This window comes from Plecotus auritus (assembly GCF_963455305.1).
Source record: "Plecotus auritus genome assembly, chromosome: 10".
NCBI classification, from domain to species: domain Eukaryota; kingdom Metazoa; phylum Chordata; class Mammalia; order Chiroptera; family Vespertilionidae; genus Plecotus; species Plecotus auritus.
In genome coordinates, this window is record NC_137785.1 from 53,903,783 (window position 1) to 53,909,771 (window position 5,989).

General features: G+C 40.4%; 1 pseudogene across 1 annotated transcript; it reads left to right on the forward strand.

Annotated features, from left to right (window-relative positions):
• The first annotated feature begins 346 nt into the window (after nt 1–346).
• Nucleotides 347–948, forward strand: LOC308235673 (mitotic spindle assembly checkpoint protein MAD2A-like; annotated as a pseudogene). Its single transcript has one exon. The product of its transcript is annotated as a mitotic spindle assembly checkpoint protein MAD2A-like (transcript).
• Nucleotides 949–5,989: the final 5,041 nt, after the last annotated feature.

The window sequence follows — 5,989 nt, forward strand, 5'->3', positions numbered from 1 at the left end:
CCATTGACAGGAATGTGAACATAAATTACTACAGCCCACTTCCTCTCCATCCAAGGATATTTCCTTCAGATAAGGTAGTTTAGAAGTTTCCCATGGATTGATACCCGTTACCTGGAAGCAAAAGTCTTGCATGGAATCACACAAGCCAAGAGCAGCATTCTGGCACGTGTGAATCCTATGCTATAGGCAGATACAGTCCAATGTTGAAATCAATCACCATGTTTATTGTTATACCTTTAAATATTTCTCCAAGCGTCATTACTTTTGAACCGAGTGGCGAGTGGCGGGAGCTGCTGGGACTCCGCAGAAGGCCGGTGCGGTGGGCGCTCCGGCTGCGGGCCTAGCCATGGCGCGGCAGCTGTCCCGGGAGCAGGGCGCGGGAGCGCCGACATCGTGGCCGAGTTTTTCTCATTTGGCATTAATAGCATTTTGTAGCAGCGTGGCATTTATCCGCCTGAAACCTTTACTCGCGTGCAGAAATACGGGCTCACCTTGCTGGTCACCACGGACCCCGAGCTCATGCAAACCCTAAGCAATGTGGTGGAGCAGCTGAAAGACTGGCTGTACAAGTGCTCGTGCAGAAGCTGGTGGTGGTCATCTCGAATGCTGAAGACGGGGAGGTCCTTGAGAGGTGGCAGTTTGATACTGAGTGTGATAAAACAGCCAGAGATGACAGTGCACCCAGAGAGAAGTCTCAGGAAGCCATCCAGGACGAGATCCGCTCGGCGATCAGACAGATCACAGCCACAGTGACCTTCCTGCCGCTGCTGGAGGCTTCCTGTTCGTTTGACCTGCTGATCTATACAAAGATTTGATTGTCCCTGAAAAGTGGGAAGAGTCCGGACCCCAGTTCATTGCCAATTCTGAGCAGGTCGCCTGCATTTCTTCACGACGACAATCCACAAAGTGAACAGCATGGTGGCCTGCAAAATCCCTCTCGATGACTGAAGGAGCCAGAGCATAATGGAATCCCACACGTGTGTTTCCTGAGACCAAGTCAGCTGTAGTTCTTATTTTGTTTCATTGATTACTTTGAGGTGGGGAAAACTTAACATTGTACTTCACTGGACTGTACGTATTGTTCCATTTGTTGGTGCCTGTTTGACTTTCTGTAGGGTTGACATGATTTCCATAGCGTTGACACTGTTCAAAGGGAACCAGCAAATCCCATCAGCGCTGGAATGTCAGCTCTTTTGAAGGTGGAAACTGGAGATGGGAAACCTTTGCTATTCAGCTAAATGCCTTCTTAAACCAGAACTTTCGGTCAAGTAGCCTGAGTGAGTCTAGGTGAATATGGAACAGCAAAAGAAGTCTGAATATTCAGAATCTCTGTTTAGTTCTAAAGTAACTGATCAGCCACTGTAACAGTATTCCTAGGAGGTCTTTTTGCCATTTATTTCATTTGTATAGTTTCCACATTGAAAAACCCCCGATTATTTGACTTTAATGTATATAATTTACACTTACAAATCTGTCGCCATTTCTCCTGTTTCAATTCCGCTGATACAGAGCTCTTAATGTCTTTTTGTGTTATATAAAATCAAGCTTTAAATGACAGTGATAAAGTTACATGTGCATGTTTTAAAAAATAAATAAATAAATATTTCTCAAAATTAAAAAAAAAAAACTGAATCATAATTTAATCTTGTTTATATCCCAACTTTAGGCTCCAATAAGCCCATTTTACAGTCGAAACCATAGTTCAATAAAGAGGGAAAAGGAAAAAACAACACTGTTGTACTCATTGCCTTATAAAATATTTATATAATGGCAAATCTATTCTGCCATTCTACAAGGCATGTCATGAATCAATGTTGTAAGATTTGGGAGAAAGGAGAAAACAGTAGGAAAAGTGAAATATATGTTTTCTGTTGGCAGGCAGGGGCACTATCAGTTTTATTATATACCATATGACAAACTGATTATTTCATGATAATAAAGAGGGAACCAAGGGTGTAGAATGTGTTGAGAATATGATCAAAGTGCTGTGGACTCACATGTGTTACTTATTTCATCGCATTGGGATTAGATTAAGAAATTACGTAGTTCACACATTTTAAATCCTCATTAATAAATATTTGTTCTTATTATTTAGACAATGGCTTATAATTCGCCAGTGGCTTGATATTTGATATGTAAAATTTACAGCAGTAAATTTAAATAATGAAGTCTGTTATTAATGAAGAAGGATTTTGTGGTACAACAGAGCAAATAGTTGTAAAATTCTTTTAACAAAATAAATCTATTCATTCTTGGACTGGCACTCAAGGTTTCTATGATCTGTCTCCTAAAACAGAATATGGGCTTTCTTTTCTGTGTCACTAATGGCATTGTGGCCATTCACAGCATTTGAGATATTGCCCAGCTGGCGTAGCTCAGTGGTTGAGCATCAACCTATGACCAGGAGGTCACAGTTCAATTCCTAGTCAAGGAACATGCCCCTGTTGCGGGCTCCATCTCCAGTAGGGGGTGTGCAGGAGCCATTCCAGCATGGCAAGCCCCTCCTTTTGTGAGTCATAGTATGATGCAGGTTCCCAACATCCTACCAATAGGTTATCATTTTTTCAAAAGGTAGCCTGTTGTTTCCCATTAGCTGCAACCAAGAACTTTGAGAGGCCCATTATGTCTTTAATACGTCATTCCCCTTTCTCTAAAATTGGGGAATATTATGACCTGTGCTACCTAACTCGTGGGATTGAGCAAATAAATGACATAATAGAAAGAAAATAAACTATATTATAATCGACAAACAGTCTTCCACAATGGTCTGTTCTTTCCTCTTAATGATCTCTGAAAACATTGAGAAGTCCACTCCAGAAATGGGTTTTACAAAAACCTCCTAGTTTTTCTAAAAATGGAAATGATTTGCTCTTTAACTGTTATTGTGAAGATCATATGTATAAAAAATAACTACTGCCTAAGATATTATAAGCACTCAAAAACATTCTTTCCCCTGAACGCACCCAGTCTCCTCTGGTCTGGGAAGCTAAGCAGAGTCAGGCCTGGTTGGCACTTGGATGGGAGACCGTCTGGGAATACCGGGTGCTTAAAACAAACAAACATTCTTTCTTCTTTCCTCTTAATAAGAAAGAATGATCCAATTTCAAACTTTGTGACAATTAGCCATCCAAAATCATAGAATGTCTAGCTGAATATACTACGCACACACAATCAAAGATGTATCAAAAAAAAAAAAACAGAAGTAATGTGAATTGGTAAGAATATGGAAATACAGTCATCCTTACAACTTTATATTCTCTTATAATCTGTAAGATCTTTTTAACTTACTTAACTTTTGATCCTCAGTTCCTCCATTTGTAAAATAGGGATAATTACATGTACCTCTCAGAGTTACAGTTGGGATTGAAATACGCATATATGTGGGCATGATTTATGGACTCTTACACACTATGCCAAGACTATTTATCATCATTATCATCACCAACTTAATATTTATTGAGATGTAACTGCTCTCACAACCATCATATGCGTGCGTGCGCACACACGTTAATTTTACTTAACCATGATAAACATGCCAGGCTGAAGAAAAATGCAAATATAACTATATGGCTGTTTATTTTGCTCCTGACAAAATTCCCAGCAATAGGAGATGTTGCCAGCAATGTACTGGCCCCTTGGTGAAGATTGACAGGACAGTGTTGCTAGGACGCCAGAAGAAACCAGGAATTAGACCAACAGAGCCATGTTAATTTCAAGCTTCATTAGAACTTAGGCAAGCATGCCTGTGGAGACCACCTGAGCAAAGGATACACCTCGCCAAGCACTCACTCACCATTAATCACACTCACTTTGCTTACCACAGCAACTCACACCCACATTGTCCTGCGGACCTGCCTGGAATAAATCAGATTTTCTTTTGCATTTGTCTTTAATTGTATCCCAAATTAAGATAATCAACTGAAGATACCACATTTTCCGGATTGTATCAACCCAAACTTTAAAATAATAAGCGAATGATTGATGATAGATAAATGACATCAATTGATCAATTGATAAGTAGTTTTAGCTACTTGATTCTGTGTGAGATAAGCTGTAGGAAAGAATTTATTTCTTCAATTTACTCCAGATCAATGATGTCTTTAAAACCTGGCCTCTAAAACAATTTATTTTCAAACAGGAAAGCTTAAACAGAATAGTCCCTGAGGGCATCTCATTAAACTTAACAAATTTAGGATGAAACACTTTCCTCAATGTGGAAAAATCATAACTAAATAATAATACAAAACCATGGGGAAAATTAGATATTCATCATTAGTCTTTCTTAAAGGCATCATAAACTATGAATTTAAAATTATTAAAATCAACTTTTTGTGCCCAGCCAGTGTGGCTTAGAGGTTGAGTGTCAACCTATGAACCAGGAGGTCACGGTTAGATTCCCAGTCAGGGCACATGCTCGGGTTGTGGGCTCGATCCCCAGTCGGCGGTGTGCAGGAGGCAGCCGATCAATGATTCTCTTTCATCATTGATGTTTCTATCTCTATCTCTCTCTCTCTCTCTCTTCTTTCCTCTCTGAAATTAATAAAAATAATTTTTTAAGCTTTTAAAAAAACACTCTTTTGCAAGTCCTTCTTAAAGTCCCAGGTTAAAGATACTCTACACAAGGTCGTCACTTTAAAAGGGTGTGTTAATTCAAGATTAAATATTCAAAATGTTATTAGGGAAAATACCACATGAGAAAAAAGGAAGAGGGAGCTGAAAAGGCTGAGAGACCTACAACTGACCAGCAAGCACGTGAAAAGGCGCTCGGCAGCACTGATCATCAGAGAAATACAAAGTCACAACCCAGAGCTACACAATCCAGCAGCATACAGATGTTGTTAATCTTCTAACACAAAATACTATCCTAAATCTTAAAAAAAAGTCAACCACCGTGTGTGTGTGTGTGTGTGTGTGTGTGTGTGTGTGTGTGTGTTCAGATGTAAATGCCTTAGTTGGTTATTTTCATTGTATCACTCTGGATTCACATATACTGCCTCCTCTACTTGCTCAAGATGAATCCAATCTTAAAACATACAACTAATTTATGCATCACTTGTGTGGAAAATCTGACCTGCAGGCCATTCGCGCCAGTTAATTAATGTTCCTTTACTCGCCAGGCAGCTGTCATGGAGGTGGAGGATGCTCTCGTTTCTGCCCAACCTGTGTAGGGAAGGGCTTTTCAGATTAGGATGCAAGAAGCCACTCAGAGCTGGCCCTGGAGGGGAAAACTGTGAGGCTGGAAGATATTCGCAGCCCTCTGTCTCCCTTGCTTCCTGTTTGCCCGATGTGCCCTCTCTCTCACGATCCTTGGGTTATGAAATTCGTATAATCAGTTCTCTACCTACCTATCAAAAACTGCTTCTTTCGTCCAGCCAGCATGGCTCAGTGGTTGAGCATCAATCTATAAACCAGGAGGTCCCGGTTCAATTCCCGGTCAGGACACATGCCCGGGTTGTGGGCTCCATCCTCAGTAGAGCAGCCAGTCAATGATTCTCATAATTGGCCTTTCTTTTTCTTCCTTTCTTTTCTTTCTCTTTCTTTCTTTCTTTCTTTCTTTCTTTCTTTCTTTCTTTTCTTTATTTCTCTCTCTCTCTCTCTCTCTCTCTCTCTCTCTCTCTCTCTCTCTCTCCCCCCCCCTTCCTCTCTGAAATCAATAAAAATATATTTTTAAAAAATAAAAGGGGCTTCTTCCCATTTATGCATTCATGCATTCTGTCAATCCATCAATCAGCCACCCACCCATCAGTTCACCTGTCATTTATTCATTCACTCACTCATTCGGTCATTAAATTCTCCTTTTTCTACTTCTATACAAAGGACCCTTCTGGGTTACTTCTTCTTGTCCACATAGGACCTGTTATACTTTATTCACAGTACCTTCAAAAACGGGGGGTTTGAACATGGTGCTGTATCTGTCTCCTCTGTGGGCAAGAACCAAGCCTTACCCTTCCCTCCCTGAACCCCTACTAGCATCTCTTTCCCTCACTCC